At 42.1% G+C, this 18010-nt stretch overlaps 1 protein-coding gene across 1 annotated transcript in view; it reads left to right on the top strand.

Moving 5' to 3' along the window:
• The first annotated feature begins 5197 nt into the window (after nt 1-5197).
• Nucleotides 5198-18010, top strand: part of CRACDL (CRACD like) — a 129100-nt gene continuing 116287 nt past the window's right edge. The window contains exon 1 of the mRNA XM_089693451.1: nt 5198-5429. The gene's annotated coding sequence lies outside the window, so the exon portion shown is untranslated. The remainder of the gene's footprint in view (nt 5430-18010) is intronic.

Raw genomic sequence — 18010 nt, forward strand, 5'->3', positions numbered from 1 at the left:
CTCAGTTTGCTAGCACTTAATTGTTGTCCCACAAGCTGAAAGAGGAAGCTTGTCACCACTGCTGCTAGTGCATTTGCAGAGAGCCACATCTAATGTCAATCTCAGTTCTCTTCCTACTGCCTGTTTACAGTGGCGTTGTTCACCTCTGGCCATCAGACACTCACCAGCTATCTGGGATTTGTGAGTATTTGAGGCAATGCCACGCACTCTGAGCTTAGTTGCATCAGTGAAAAGCAATTGCAGCATACATGTACCTAGAAACAGAGGAGACAGTCCGTTGTGAAGGGTGACCCCAGCTCACAGTGCCCCATGGGACATGTACTCAGTGCACTCTAAAGGTACAGATGTCTGGAATCTTTTTTCCCTATAGGTCTACCTCATTGGAGTCCTTTTTAGCTCTGCTGGATGAGACCAAGCTCTCTGCCTAATCACCAAAGGCCTTTACTGATTCTAATTTCCTAATTCTCTGTAGCCTTAAAAGAGACCAGTCCACTAGAATCACAGTCCTGGCATTACCTCAGAAATACATGGAACCACTTTGGTTCTTATTGGTGCTGTGCGTTCTACTCTGCACCTGGAGAATAAACCTGCTCTCACAAACCTTGGGTCTCTCACAGCCCCTACAGCTTCCCAGAACTTTCCACTTTTCACCTACTATTTGAGGTTTTCCTCTATGTGAAGTGGGAGCATCTTAAAGAGTCCTGGACTGCACCTGAGTGTTTGCTGGATCTGTTACCCTTTAGTAAAGAGTTTGTTAACCATAATCTGTAAACTCTTCTTTGTGATAATTCAATCTAGCCCAATCCTAACGTCTAGATTGGGCTAGATTGAATTATCACAAAGAAGAGTTTACAGATTATATTTACTTTAAAGGGTGAAAGGTTTTTCTTTTCTTCTTGGGTTAGGAGTTAGTGTTATAGTTGGGAGTGTGCAGAGTTATTGGTTTCTGAGTTTGTTAAACAGTGGTCTATACTCGCAGTGCTCTGCCTGTGACCCACCTAACGGAACCACTAGGCCAGTAGAGGATTTTACTGACCAACAGCTAGAATCCCTCCTCAACACCCAGTTTTCACTGGCAGCTCTGCCCTTTGCCCTGCTTAGGCTGTGACCTTAATCTTTCAAACTGTTGAAGAATGGGTTAAATCCTTCAAAAATGATCACTCTATCACTGCCTTGGGCCCCTTCTTATTAAAGCTTTTCAACTGTGAAGGCTTGATAGAAGCATCTAAGCATGTGTCCATTATGAGTCTGTTGTCTATACAGATTCACAGAGTGCTCTGGTTAAGGTGCTGAAAGGCAGATGCTGTATCCAAGGAGCGTCTGACTTCCCTGGTCTTTGAGGACACTGTCCCTTCAGACCTACTGTAGACACTATCATCAAGGATATCACTAAAGGTCAGAATTCCTGCTTTAGCATACAAATCCTAAGGAAAGTTTGGCTTTCCCATCCTTCTCCTACTCCTGCAGTGGACACATCTGGACCTACTAAGCCTGGTTCTCCAGCAGCCTACAAGGATTGATGCATGAAACCTGCTAAACTCTCAAAGAAGTCTTTAGCATACAGTGGTGGGGATGGCTGCTAATCCTTTCAAGTCTCTGAGTAGTTTACCCTTCTGGCATCCACATGCAGATAGTGCCCCTTTAGGTTTACAAGCTAATCCCTTTCTCTGCCTTCAGCTGTTCACCTTCTATCCCCCGTATCAGAGCCATGGACATTGCAAGTGCAGGGAACTAGTGGCATGGGGACATGTGCATTTAATGCAAAAATAAATAAAAAATGATGAAAAACAAATTTACCTACATCAACATGGGGATAAGGTGCTTTGCTGGGGGACCCCTGGCAAGACCCTCCCCCCCCCTCCAAGTTGAGGGTATGTGGCCCGGTGTGGTTCAGGAGTAGGCCTGCCAGGTCAATGGTCTAATATATGTTTTCTTTTTTTTGTTCTTGCTGTAGGATGTGCTGCTGTGTATATTACAAGCAGTCTTCATAAAACTGCATTGCAGTCTTCATAAAACAGAACAGCACACAACTCCCAAATTTCCTCCATAATACATGTTCAGTGTCACTTTAACCCACTTCAACACTGGTGAACATACATATACATCACCAGTTTTTTTCAGCCTGCTGTTTTTTGTAAAAGCAATTTTAATGGCTAAATAGCCACTGGATTGCTTTTATAAGCGGTGGGACAGAGTCCCCTCTCCTATTGTTCTCCAGTGCCTTTCCAGGCTCTCCCGTCCCACTGGGAAGCCCAGGACTGAAGCTGGCAGAGCCATAATGCTGATTAATCACTTTCACCCCCTTCCTGCCCAGGCCAATTTTCAGCTTACAGTGCTATCACACTTTGAATGACAATTGCGCGGTCATGCAGCACTGTACCCACATGAATTTTTTTGCATTTTTTTGAGACAGATAAAACTTTATTTTGGTGGTATTTATTCACCACTGGGATTTTTTTTTTTTTTTTTGCTATATAAATGAAAATGTCCAAAAATTTTGAAAAAAAGGTCCCGTACAATTGGTGTTCTGCTGGACACAGTGTGCACCGGATCACGGAGCTGCGCGCTCCCAGGGAGCGCGCACAAGCAGGGAAGCGGGGTGGACGTTTATAATTGGCCACCCGCCCCTGCACTGCTTCTGTCTGGCTGTTTATATACATGGGCCGGACAGGAAGTGTTTAAGGACTGGATCTTCCTCGATCATCTCTATGATAAAGGAAATCTGAGATGAATATTTTGTCACTTCTGGTTTTGGGTCTTTTTTTACAAGCTATTTCATGGCTTGTGAAAGCATCGGATCGAAAGGCAGGGGAGAGATCTGGGGCCTAATGAACCCCATATGTTTCAGTAAAGAGTACCTGTCACTGCTCATTGCTATCACAAGGGATGTTTACATTCCTTGTGATAGCAATAAAAGTGATAAAAAAGGGATAGTATGCAAATAAAATTTTAAAAATAAAATCAATAATTTTTAAAGCGCCCCATGCTTGCGCACAAAGGCGAATGCATAAGCAGGTCATGCATGCATATAGTTACATAATTACATAGTCTGGCTGAAAACAGACAAAAGTCCATCCAGTTCAACCATAGGAAAAAAAAAAAGTTATAATCCTATACCCACAGTTGATCCAGAGGAAGGCAAAAAAAACCCAGCAAAGCATGATCCAATTTGCTCCTGCAGGGAAAAAATTCCTTCCTGACCACCCAAGAGGCAATCGGATATTCCCTGGATCAACTTTACCTATAAATGTTAGTAGAAATATATAAATGGTGTTAGCAGTACACATGGGAATATCGTGAATGTTATAGTGAGAACAATAATTCTAGCACCCGACCTCCTGTGTAATTCTAAACTGGCAACTTGTAAAGGCCTTTAAAGTGTTTCCTATGGAGATTTTTAAGTACCGTAGTTTGTCACCATTCCTTGAGTGTGCGCAGTTTTAAAGTGTAACATGTTAGGTATCTATTTACTTAGCATAACTCATCTTTTATATTTTACAACAAAAATTGGGTATTATATTGTGTTTTTGTGCATTAACCGCCTCCTGCCTGCCATATAAGGAAATGGTGGGCAGGCGGCAGCTCTCTTGTTCTGGGAGGACATCACATGACATCCTCCCACTCTAACAGCACATGCGCGTCCCCGGGGGCGTGCGGCACGGTGAACGGTGGTGTGCTGTGTCCCTGGGACACAGTGGATCACCGATCACAGTAAAGAGCCGATGACACAGGATCTATCATGTGATCAGCTGTGTCCAATCACAGCTGATTGCATGTAAACAAGGAAATGCCTGTTATCAGCAGTCCTCTCCTCACGCTGACAGCTCGTGAAGACAGGAGAGCCAGCAAGCAGAATTCCACAGAGGGGACATCTACACTGATCATCAGGGCATTGAAGATCAGTGCCCTGATGATCAGTGTAGCCCCATCAGTGCCACCTGTCAGTGCCCATCAATGCCACATACCAGTACCCATCAAAGCCACATATCAGTGCCTACCAGTGCCCATCAATGCCACATATCAGTGCCCATCAGAGCTGTCTTTCAGTGCCAACTATGAGTGCCAGTCAGTGCTGCCTATCAGTAACAGTCAGTGACACCTGCCAGTGCTGCCAATCAATACCACCTATCAGTGCCAGTCAGTGTCGCCTATCAGTGCCAGTCAATGCTGCCTATAAGTGCCCATCAGTGCAGCCTAACAGTTCCAATCAGTGCCGCCTATCAGTGCCATATATCAGTGCTGCCTTTCAGTGCCCATCAGTGATGCCTGTCAATACCCATCAGTGCCACCTACCAGTGCCTCCTCATTAGTGCTGGCTATCAGTTCCCATCAGTGCAGTCTATCAGTGCCCATCACTGCAGCCTCATTAGAGCACATCAGTGAAGATGAAAAATTACTTATTTACAAAATGTTATAACAGAAACTAAGACAAATTTTTTTTTTTTTAAATGTTCAGGTTTTTAAGTTTGTTTAGCAAAGAATAAAAAACCCAGAGGTGATTACATACCACCAAAAGAAAGCTCTATCAGTCTAAAAAAAAATTATAAAAATTTTGTTTGGGTGCAGTACTGCATGACCGCGCAATTGTCATTCAAAGTGCAACAGTGCTGAAAGCTGAAAACTGGCCTGCGCAGGAAGGGGGAAATAGTGCCAGGTAGGCAAGTGGTTAAAATTCATCAAAGTGTATTTTTTGCAAAAAAACTGCTTTAGAAAAACCACTACACAAATACTGCATGACAAATATTGCAACGCCCACCATTGTATTCTCAAGGGCCACTGCGTAAAAAATATATATAATGTTTTGGGGTTCCAAGTTATTTTCTAGCAAAAAATAAACAAAACAAAACAAACAAAAAAGAAAGTGTCAAGCCTGGTCTTCAGGTGGTTAAACTCTGATCTTTCTGACATAGTCCAATACAACAAGTGGAAGCAACTCATGTACTTTGCATATCTCCCTTGCAGTGCTTGTCTTTGTTATCTATGTACTTGTCCCTATGCTGCAGGTAAAGAAGTGCATGCTTCTGTTAGACGATGGCAGAAAGTGCAGTGCCAGCTGTGTACCTGTGTCCTGAGCATGTAATCCACATCCAGCAGAAGGAGAAGGAGGAGGAGTGAGGTGGAAGACTACGTAGCAGGTGTAGGGGACAGGAGGAGTGCACTTCCCTTCTTGGCCAGCAGGGCTTCCCTTCTCCATCCACTGGGGATGTACATTGTCCAGGAAGAAGGCGCAGTGTAGCCGGACTCTGAGCTGTGCTCTTCTCTACCAGCTCTGTACACAACTCCCTGCCGGACAGGGAGCATCCCCGGAGCACGTACAGCTCCAGCCTGCATATGTCTCCCTATTCCTCCTGAGGAGTCCCCTTACCCACTGAGCCAGGATTCCCCTTCTCCTCCACTCACCTGATCTTCAGAGCTGACCCAAGACTCAGGTAAGAGGCTGTACTCTGCCAACTATGGATCTGACTCTGGATCCTTTCCCTCTATGCTGTCTTCAATGAACTGCTTCTTTATTACTGCATGCTCTTGCTTTGAAAGTGCGTTTAAAAGTCTGTATATTGTGTGATCATAGTCATAAAATAGAGTAAATGTGGAGAACAGGAAATCCAGGTGTATTTTATTGTGTGTGTTTATCTCTCTCAGTATATCACATTAAGCCTGGGATCACACATATGCGGTGCGGTATATCCTATGTGATTTGTACAGGAACTGCACCGCATTCCTGTGCAAATCACATGCGAATTGTATGCGGTGTGATTGGAGACATACATTATGTATGGCTCAGATCACACTGCATCTGCACCAAAAAGGAGCGGGACCCTTTTTTTTGGTCCGCACTACAATTGGATTGCATGGGTACTCACACCCACGCGATGAGATTCTTCACATCGTACCACGTTTTGCAGACTGATTTTGGGGTGTTGTTAACTTAACATACATACCCGCAGCAGTTCACATGAACAGGGTGCGATTGTGATGTGGTGCGGAACTCACACAGAAAACGCTGCAAATTCCACGCCGCATCAGTGTGAACCCAGGCTTAGAAAGTGCAATGCAAACTGCTACCGCTATATAAATCCTGTTTAATAATAATCACACCCAGACACCATGGCATTGATGCACTCTATTACACTTTTAGCCCCTGTTCACATCCATGCGATTTTCCATATGTCTTACAACATCACACGACAAGGAGAATCCCAACTTTTCCTACGGGAACTGTTCATCTGCAATTTTTTCTTGTCCGTTTTTGAAAATGCTGCATATCCCTTTTTGGTAGAACTTTGTGTGGTCTTGGCCCCATAGATTTTAACAAAATTGCATCAAAAACACACATACATCTGTTTCAGATGTGTTTCAATACTTTTTTTTACCAAAAGAACAGGGTTTGACTCAGATGGGAATTATTGGTTGTCATTGCCTAAAACAAAGTCATGAGACATAAAAACACATGAAAACACGTACAAAGACAAATGAGAAATGTATTCAAAAAGTACAAAACAACGCTTGAAAAATGCAGGTGGACAACTGTGACCTTAGGCATACTCTTCCTGCATTACTAAAGTTGGAGAGTGCAAAATCAGACTCATTTCTGAATAGAAATCAATCAGCTCCTAACCTCAGCTTATTCAATTAAATTTTGACAATAAAACCTGGAAGCTGATTGGTTTCTATGCAGAAGGGAGCCTGAATTTGCACTCTCCAGCTTTAGTAAATAAACACCATTGGGGTTTATATATACTAAAGCTGGAGAGTGCAAAATCAGACCCACTTCTGAATAGACACCAGAGACACGTGTTGTCTTTTTATCGGCTGTACAGACTGGTACTGGGGTACAGGCACCATACAATGTGAGTGTGTTTACATTTATTTTGTGAACCATGGTTCTCAATAAATACTACATTTAGAGCATATTTTATGGATATCCATTTTTACTTTGAGTTCTTCTGAGAGCCACTATTGAAAGAAGGTGAGCCTGGAGACCCACCATAGGAGAGCTTACAGAAGGGAATCTAAATGCCATTTGATCATCTAAGCAATATTTGACCATCCATTATGGGGGTCAACACCTTCTGGTGAGTGGGACATTTATACATTACTCACAAGTGGTGGAGAAGATCTTTCTGGACCAAAGTGGCACTCCTTTATAGAGCCCTCATTCATATAAATATTTGGACTAACATGTTATCCTATTTAAGACTTTTTATATTGAATGTGATGTTGGGATAGCACTTTACACATATTTATATAATATCTTTTATGCCATATGGTATTTATGTTTATGGTGAAAACATTTACACATTAGGCCACGGTTAGACAAATGGTAGTAGTCTACCCCTAGGTGCCTACTCTGTACAGCAGCCTTTCTAAACGGTTTTTTTTTTAGGAATCCTGCTATGGTGTCAGGGTATCCCTGAAAAAAGTACTGTATGTACAGCTCACTGTACATTAGTGTGATGGTGAAAGATAGGAATGCTCTCTATATTTAGGGTCAGTGTGAATAATCCTCTTCTTACAGATGGCTAAAAAGATCATCGGTGTCAGTGGGAACTTACCTGAATAGCAGAACTTGCCAATTGCTCAAGGAACCCCTAGCAACCTATATAGGAACCCTGATTGAAAAAGGCTGCTGTACAGGGTTGCCATCACCATAAAGCCTCTACAATTGCTGCTGTGCTGTAGGCAGAACAGACTATATACAGACCACAGGGGGATGGCATTGAGTCTTTAATGTGTGGACATCCTTACTATGGAACAGCAGCCAATGCAGTATGCAATATACTTTGCATTCTAGTGGGCATTGCTTTCTATTGCCTCTTCTGATGCCATCTCTGGTCTTGGGAGCCTCATTGCCCCTGAGTCCTAAAAGTCCAGGGCTTAAAGCATGCAATGAGCATACCATAACATGTATACCACTGCAGTTTATGTGACAATATCATATAGAGAATAGCAACTCTATTGTACTTACAGTATATTACAAAGAACAGGACGTAAAGTCAATTATTAATTAATGGGTGGAGTCCTTGCAGCCCCTCAAGTACATGTTTTGGTTATATGTAAATCTCTTTTGCTATACAAACAGGGAGAGAACATATAAAATCATATAATGCCCTGGTGAGATTTGAACTGGAAACCGTTTGTGTTTCAAGTCATGTATTGGCTGGACAAATATCATTTGCCAGGTTGCAATTTTGTTTCTGGAAAAATTCCTTTAGTATCCAGGACATACTGCTCATCTGCTCACCCATCCAGGTCTACTTCTCGGTTGAGCCCCCTGCTACACTGGGTGCACTACTGTGGAGCAGGAATAATCTTTCTTTGTGTTTTGTGTTCTGCAAATGTGGCCTGTAGACTTTATATCACAGGGTTCTACAAAGGTGGTCTGTATGACCTATTTCATACTTTACTATAAAGGAGGTCTGTAGGGCTAATATTACAGTGTTTTACAAAGGGGGTCTTTTGGGCTGATATCAGTGTTCTACAAAGGAGTGCTGTAGAGCTCATATCACAGAGTTGTACAAATGTGGTCTGTTGGGCGTTTATCACAGTGTTCTACAAAGGTGGTCTGTATGACTTTATCATTGTGTTCTACAAAGGTGGTCTGTATGACTTTATCATTGTGTTCTACAAAGGTGGTCTGTATGACTTTATCATTGTGTTCTACAAAGGTGGTCTGTATGACTTTTTCATAGTGTTCTACAAAGGTGGTCTGTAGGACTTTTTCATAGTGTTCTACAAAGGTGGTCTGTAGGATTTATATCACAGTGTTCTACAAAGGTGGTCTGTAGGACTTTTATCACAGTGTTCTACAAAGGTGGTCTGTATGACTTTTTCATAGTGTTCTACAAAGGTGGTCTGTAGGGTTTATATCACAGTGATCTACAAAGGTGGTCTGTAGAACTGTTATCACAGTGTCCTACAAAGGTGGTCTGTAGGACTTTTTCATAGTGTTCTACAAAGGTGGTCTGTAGGGTTTATATCACAGTGATCTACAAAGGTGGCCTGTAGGACTGTTATCACAGTGTTCTACAAAGGTGGTCTGTAGGACTTTTATCACAGTGTCCTACAAAGGTGGTCTGTATGACGTTTTCATAGTGTTCTACAAAGGTGGTCTGTAGGGTTCATATCACAGTGTTCTACAAAGGTGGTCTGTAGAACTTTTATCACAGTGTCCTAGAAAGGTGGTCTGTATGACTTTTATCACAGTGTCCTACAAAGGTGGTCTGTAGGGTTTATATCACAGTGTCCTACAAAGGTGGTCTGTAGGGTTTATATCACAGTGTTCTACAAAGGTGGTCTGTAGGACTTTTATCACAGTGTCTACAAAGGTGGTCTGTAGGACTTTTTCATAGTGTTCTACAAATGTGGTCTGTAGGGTTTACAGTATATCACAGTGTTCTACATAGGGGATCCGTGGGGCTTTTTCGCAGTGTTCTAAAATGGTGATCTGTAGGCCTTATATCACAGTGTTCTAAAAAGGAGGTCTGAGGGGCTTATATAACAAAGGTGGACAGCACAGTTCATATCACAGTGTTCTACACCGATGGTCCAGAGGATATAGATTACAATGTTCTACAAAGGTGGTCTGTATAATTAATTGCAGTGTTCTAAAAGGTGGTCAACTTGGAACAGAAAAATAGACACTTGCGTGTTTTCAGTAAACAGTGTTTTGGGTATGCAGATGTCTAGCCTGCATACCTGTATTTTACATCTCTACTCCTTCACACTTGCTTTTGGTTACAATTCAAATAACATATGCCAATGTTCCTTCAGACATTTTTCACTTCTGTGAGACAGATTTCCTGCATGTCATCATTATTGATTTAGGATTAACCTGTTTGAACTTCCAAACTTGCATTATGTGAGATCAGGCTTGAGCCAAGCAGGAAACAATACACCTTTGACGTTAGTCTCAATAGTGTCTGGGTTTCATTGGAGACTTCGGTCATTGTTTGTAAATCCTGAGAATTTGTCACAAGCCTTGCATTTCCAATTACTGAGAAGTGTTTTTTAGTTTTCTACATTCTAGCTGTTTGCACTTGTCTGTTGCACAATCTGCTGGTTTGTGTTGATGTTTATGACTACGGTAGGTAGGGCTGTTCAGCAATTACATATCACATTTAGTTATTTTGGGATTACCTGCACGTTCCACTTGAGTTCTATTTATTACCATGGGGTTAATTTGACATTTTCTTTACATATATAATTTGTATAGAACAATCTGTGGTATGATTTATAAGGAATTCAACTATACTGTCACATTGCTCCTGTATCGTTTACATGGCAGCTCAAACATAACACCTTTTAAACATGCCATACTAATAAGCACATAGCATCAAATGATGAAATGATGGGTTATACTTTTATTCAATAAATATCTGATATGGAAAAAAAAAATTCTGAGGTGAGTAAATTAATGCATTTAATTAGGTAGTGCAGCATTAATAAGCAGGTAGCATCAAATTATGGGTTAAACTTTTATTCAATAAAAATATATATGAATATATATATATATATATCAAATATTTGGAGATTGCTAAAAATTGTATTTATTGAGCTAGTGCAGTGAAGTGTCAGTATACAAAATTGTATAGAAAAAAAGGCCTAAAGCTGATTGATTGCCATTGGATCATTTAATACACTTTGTACATTGTTATTGTTTTTAGCAGTTGTGGAATCTTTAGCAGGCCTTTCCAGAAGCCAGCATGCTGTTCATGCTGATTCAATTTTTTTCAGAGCATCCTTAGAGGACTAAAATTTAAGGGGCAGCTTTAAGACTAGCGATAGGGTTGAAGGATAATCAAACTCGAGTACAAAAATGCAATATATTGCAGGTTATAGCCCTTAGATGCAGTGGCTGCATTCTTTTTCCTTTTCTTTCAAGCTAAGAATTTTTTCCAGAAAATGCAGAAAATATGTTGATCTTGCCAGAAATGTTTGTTACGTCCGGTGAGCTGCATAGAAGTACAGTATATTTTCCCTCCTATCTTCTGTAATCTTCCCCTTGTAGTCCATGTCAGGAGGTCAGCCTAGGGTGACAGCCAATGCTCCCTCCATAGACACAGTGGAGGCATGACATACCCACCCAGGGACAGGAAGTGTGTTATTTGCAGGATCACAGGGTGAAAATAAAGAAAAAAATGGAAGCTTCCATAACATGGAGTAGTAAGCTGCAACATATTACATTGTTGGTTTGGGGTTTAGTCACGGTTCATACTAGCATGACTTCTTTTGCGACTTGAATTGCACAGAATCACAAGACAAGGGAAATCTCATTGTTTTCAATGGTGCCTGTTCTAATCAATGCAATTCAGCACGGCGTGAATCTGGAAAAGGTTCCTGCACTACTTTGGTGCAACTTGGCCCCATAAAATATGCAGTCACACTGTAAATGACATCAAAGTCGCATGGCAGTAATGTGAACCTAGCCTTACGTATACTTCAAGCAGACTGTGGCTTTATACTATACTTAAAATTCTTTTAAAAGTGCAGTGTTTTTGCAATTATTATGTACTATTAATCTTAGATATGTAAGAAATGGCTAGTGAACATTGGTATTTGTGAAAGTCTTCAGCCCAGTTTGGAAAGAGGAAAGACTAATCTCTTTCAAGATAATCACGTATGACATAGACTGAGCACTAAAATCATTTAAAATGATCAAATGTTAAAGTGATACTAAACCCCGGACCCTGCATTCACTATATCTGATCTCCTACAGTACACACAACATGGAAATACAATTATTTTAGTAAATATAAACTGCTAAATACCTTTTCTCATCAGCAGTATATAGCAGTCTTGTGACTAGAGCAGAGCACTGGTTAAAGCTTGTTGGAGGAGTTTTCTGTCTGGTCTAGGAGGATGTGAAACCTCTGACCCTCCATCTGGACAGTGCTGATTGCACCTGTGCTGATCACATGCACCCTACCAAGAAAAAAAAAAAAACCTCTCTAGCAATACACACCAAACTGAGCATGTGCATGTGACTACAGATTAAGTCTATATCAGGTGGACATTTAAACAAGAGGAGAGGCAGAGAAGTCAGGATCAAACAGCCTTTTTATACAATACAGAGGATTAACCCCTTAGGTTCCACAATGAGTATAACAAGCATGATTTACTGCATATACAGACTGATTTTACTGTTGTGGGTTTAGTAACACTTTAAATCTGTTAACAGTGTGAAGTGTCAGTCCTTTGCTCTCTCATGTAAAAATGTGGATTGTATTAGTTCACTACTAGCAATCTTCAACTTATGAATACAGAAAGGACTTGGGTCTGTGTCTCAAAGTCCAGAAACTTAATGATCCCATGTTAATTTTGCATTCCATCAAAGTAAATCTGTGCACCACAAGTTCTATCCAGACCAAATGCTAGTAATTATTGGTCATAAACCAACAAATTTTACTGTTTGTTCTGTACATGAGAAGTAATAACAGTTTATATAATGCTACGTTTGGTGAAGTGCCAGAAATGAACTGAATGAGGGATGATGAGTTGTGACATAACCTGTAATGTAACTTGCTTGTTGTTTCCAGTGAGTGTACTTTCTCCTTTTAGTAAGATAACATAGGAAGGAACGATTGAGCAGATACACAGGTGTAGCAGTACAAACAACACAGCATTCAACATCTGCCTTTTGTGTTTTGAGGACAACAAAAGTAAAATTGGCCATAAACTGATCGACATTCCTCTGGTTCAGCAGGGACTGGACAAATTTTGACCAGTGTGTAGCAATTCCCACTTGGAAGAAGTTGATTGTTTAAGATCTTTCTTTCAAAGGGACATGTTGGAAAACTTTTCTCGATCAGCAGCTGCAGCCTCCGATCAGTGTATTCTGTCAGTGATGGGTCCCTTGTCACATGGGTCTTGCTGTCAGAATACAACATCCTGACAAGGAGGATTCCTCCATCCACCTCATTTGTGTGGACAGATGAATCTGTTTTTTTTCTTTATTATTCAGCACGCTGACTGAATGAAAAAATCTAAGAGTGTACTCATGCTACAAAGCTCGGGAACAATACAGCAATACATTTCAATTCACTGAGCAAAGAAGAAAGCAATTGTAATTAGTTTAGTTTGAACAGGATTTGGGATTGCAGGATGTAATACCAGAAGAGAAGGCAATCATCTGTTTCCATAAAAGCAAATCAGGTACATTACTCACATTTCTTATGTCGTATTAGTATGGACTGCAAACCGAGTTGGGAGCGTGTTTGATCTATGCAAAATAATGATGTTTCACACAAGTATGGTTATTAGACACGTCTTTAGGCCGTAGGTACTGGCCAAGCACTGGGGTTAGGGTGCAAGGGGGATACATATAGCCAGAAGAGCTGTCTATCAACCAAGTCTAATGGTAGGTATACATGGGGAGGTTTTTTTTTTTCATACAACCCATAAGGTTGGACATAGGTCTCTGTACTAAGCGATGTTAGTGTGGCAATTTCCCCCACTGAGCTATTGTGTTCTGACAGGGGGACTACCCCCTTGGCAGAACACACTAATCTGCACTCGCAGTCATTGGCTGCCACATTGATCTGATCCTTTTTTTCCAGCATGCTTGTTCAATAAAAGTTGGTCATTACAGGCTGTTGGACAGGCTGCTGTACACACGGGCTGAAGGTCAGGCAGTTTCTCTTGAACCAGCTAATACTGGCCAATATTCGGCCCATGTGTAAAGCCTTTAGACAGCATTACTCTGCATATATCAAGCACAGCTTCCAACTCGACTTGCAGTCTACACTAATATGTACCCTTTTGAGCACACACCACCGTTTTATGGCTAGGTAGGAGACACGATATTTTGCCTTGTCTTGCGGTCAGACTGTGGTGGGGCTGCTTTGGAATAGCTGCCCAATGCAGTCCTACTGCACCTGGTGTCAATAGACCCTTAAAGACATAAGTGAACATCACCTAAATACAGCAACATATGGTGGGATTGGTCAGTGATCTTATATCGGCCCTTTCTCATCCAGGTAGATATACCAGGGCAAACAGTCTTTGAGAATTAATTGAATGGATGGGTTACATTGTTGCACATGATCATTTTCTGTTGAAGTGGTTCTGAAGTAAAAAATTTTTTTTACCTTAAGGTAGAACAATAGGCAAAACCTTTTTTTTCATTTTGTATAAAGCAAGGGAGGGTTATAACCCCTGTCAGATTTTTTTTATCTGTGTCCCATTGCAGAGGTTTTCCTTCACTTCCTGTCTTATAGCCAAACAGGAATTGAGAGGAATTCTCTTCAAAGTAAGAAAATTCTTTAGGAAACCCCAAGTCGCCAGAACTAGTGTCCCTATTGGAAGATTTCCCCTCTATTACTTTTCTGGGGATATCCCAAAATTTGGGATTTTCTTTTACTTTCACTCTCAATGATAATGGTAAACAGGACAGATAGAAATGGTGAATCTCTCTCCTCCTTCGACCCTGTTACCACTGAGGAAGTTACCGAACTCTTTTCTAAGGCCCACTTCACCATCTGTCCCCTGGATCCTGTCCCCTCACAACTGTTGCAGTCTCCTTCCCACTCTATCCTAACTCTCTAACCCACATCTTCAACCTCTTACTCTCCATGGGCACCTTTCCCTCCCTGCTTAAACATGCACTGGTTATCCCCATTCTCAAAAAACCCTCGCTGGACCCCATCTGTTTGAATAACTTAAGACCCATCTCCCTGCTTCTGTTTGCCTCCAAGCTTCTCGAGCGCCTTGTTCACAACCGTATAAACTGCTACCTCACCGACAACAACCTACTTGATCCCCGACAGTCTGGTTTCCGCCCACAACATTCCACAGAAACTACCCTACTAAAGCTCACTAACGACCTACTAACTGCTAAAACCAATGGCCACTACTCCATACTCATACTCCTTGACCTTTCCACTGCCTTTGACACAGTCGACTACCCGCTCCTCCTCAGTAAACTGCACTCCATTAGCCTCCGTGACTCTGCTCTCTCCTGGTTCTTCTCTTATCTTTCTCAGCGCACTTTCAGTGTCACATACAAGTCCTCCTCCTCCACTACTCTTCCTCTTTCTGTTGGGGTACCCCAAGGTTCTGTCCTTTTCTCTATCTGCACCTCCTCCCTGGGCCAACTGATAACCTCCCATGGCTTCCAATACCACCTCTATGCTGATGACACCCAGATCTATCTCTCCACTCCCCAGCTCACCCCCTTAATATCCTCATGTATCACAAATCTACTAAGCGACATATCAGCATGGATGTCACACCACTAACTTAAACTCAATCTTTCCAAAACCGAGCTTGTAATATTTCCTCCTCCCTGATCCCCCACTCACGACTTTACCATTAAGATCGACAGCACAACCATTGGTCCTTCCCCTCATGCCAGGGTGCTAGGCATAATCCTAGACTCTGACCTCTCCTTTGTGCCCCACATCCAATCACTGGCTAAATCCTGCCGCTTTCTGACCAATGACACCACAAAACAACTTATCCATGCCTTGGTTATATCCCACCTCGATTATTGCAACTCCCTCCTCACTGGTCTACCGTTACACAGGCTATCCCCCCTTCAGTCTATTATGAATGCTGCTGCTAGAGTCATACACCTTACCAACTGATCAGCGACTGCTGCCCCTTTCTGCCAATCCCTCCACTGGCTTCCACTAACCCAACGTATAAAATTCAAAATACTAACCACAGCTTACAAAGCCATCCACAACACTGCCCCTAGCTACATCGTAAACCTCATCTGCAGATATCACCAAAATCACCTACTCCGCACCTGCCATGATATCTTCTTCTCTAGCTCCCTCATCACTTTCTCCCACGCTCACCTCCAGGACTTCTCCAGAGCCTCCCCCATCCTCTGGAACTCCCTACCACAGAATGTCCGGTCAGCCCCCACCCTGTCTGCCTTTAGGCGATCTTTGAAAACTCACTTATTCAGGAAAGCCTACCCCACCTCCACCTAAGAACTATACTTGAATCACCTCCACCATATCATCCTCCGCAGCTATCACCTTTTGTATCACCTCCCCCTTCTTTTAGATTGTAAGCTGCACGTGCAGGGCCCTCCTATTCCTTCTGTACTGAAATGTATTGTAATTGTACTGTCTCCCTTATATTGTAAAGCGCTGCGCAAACTGTTGGCGCTATATAAATCCTGTATAATAATAATCTCTCTAATGGGGACACAGACAGCAATAAAAACTGAAAGGTGTTCTAATTCATCATCACTTTATTCAAAACTAAAAAAAAAAAGTTTTGCCTTTAGTTATACTTTAAAGTGGTTGTAAAGCCAGAAGGTATTTTTACCTTAATGCATTACTTAAATTAAGGTAAAAAACCTTCCAATAGTTGTTAACCCTCAGCTCCTCCCGCCCAAATCCAGCACTGTGCCTTTCTGCAGCAGCAGTGATTCTCTCTCTCCCCTCTCACAGGCTTAGAGACAGCAGTAGGAGCCATTGGCTTCTGCTGCCAATCAAATGCTGTAAGGCGGGACCGGAGGCGGGACCAAGTTGCGCTTGTTGGTGTTAATAGACACACACAGCCTGGCTCGGGAGTGAGCCTGCAGGTGCACCAAGATAGGAAGTAGCTTCCTATAGGGGAGCACAGAGAAGGAAAGAGTCTAGAGCAGGGGACTCCAGAACCAAATTGCGCTTGTTGGTGTCAATAGACACACACAGCCTGGCTCGGGAGTGAGCCTGCAGGTGCACCAAAATAGGAAGCGGCTTCCTGTAGGGGAGCACCGAGAAGGAAATAGCCTAGAGCGGGGGACTCCAGAAGAGGGGGTTTGGGGCTGACCCAAATATATTAGTAAATATATAGACAGTACTGTGCAAATGTTTTAGGCAGGTGTGAAAAAAATGCTGCAAATTAAGAATGCTTTCAGAAATAGAATCTTTTATTTCTATCAATTACCAAAATGGAACCTAAATGAAAAGGATTGAAATCCAAGTCAGATATACAGTCATGGCCGAAATTGTTGGCACCCTTGATATTTCTCCAGGAAATCATGTATTTCTCACGAAACGTATTGCATTAACACATGTTTTGCTATACACATGTTTATTCCCTTTGTGTGTATTGGGACAAAACAAAAAAAGGGAGGAAAGAAAGCAAATTCGACATAATGTCACACAAACCTCCAAAAATGGGCTGGACAAAAGTATTGGCACCCTTTCACAACTGCGGATAAATAAGAATGTTACAAGCATGTGATGCTCCTGTAAACTCACCTGGGGCAAGTAACAGGTGTGGGCAATATAGAAATCACACCTGAAAGCAGATAAAAAGGAGAGACGTTCACTTAACCTTTGCATTGTGTGTCTGTCTGTGCCACACTAAGCATGGACAACAGAAAGAGGAGACGAGAACTGTCTGAGGACCTGAGAACCAAAATTGTGGCAAAATATCAACAATCTCAAGGTTACAAGTCCATCTCCAGAGAACTAGATTTGCCTTTGTCCACAGTGCGCAACATTATCAAGAAGTTTGCAACCCATGGCACTGTAGCTAATCTCCCTGGTCGTGGACGGATGAGGAAAATTGATGAAAGATTGCAACGCAGAATAGTCCGGATGGTGGATAAGCAGCCCCAAACATGTTCCAAAGACATTCAAGCTGTCCTGCAGGCTCAGGGAGCATCAGTGTCAGCGCGAACTATCCGTCGACATTTAAATGAAATGAAACGCTATGGCAGGAGACCCAGGAGGACCCCACTGCTGACACAGAGACATAAAAAAGCAAGACTACAGTTTGCCAAAATGTACTTGAGTAAGCCAAAAGCCTTCTGGGAAAACGTCTTGTGGACAGATGAGACCAAGATAGAGCTTTTCGGTAAAGCACATCATTCTACTGTTTACCGAAAACGGAATGAGGCCTACAAAGAACAAAACACAGTACCTACGGTAAAATATGGTGGAGGTTCAATGATGTTTTGGGGTTGTTTTGCTGCCTCTGGCACTGGGTGCCTTGACTGTGTGCAAGGCATCATGAAATCTGAGGATTACCAAAGGATTTTGGGTCGCACTGTAGGGCCCAG

Source organism: Staurois parvus, unplaced genomic scaffold (genome assembly GCF_062004578.1).
Source record: "Staurois parvus isolate SC_StPar_1 unplaced genomic scaffold, SC_StPar_1.0 ptg000634l, whole genome shotgun sequence".
Taxonomy (NCBI): Eukaryota; Metazoa; Chordata; class Amphibia; order Anura; family Ranidae; genus Staurois; species Staurois parvus.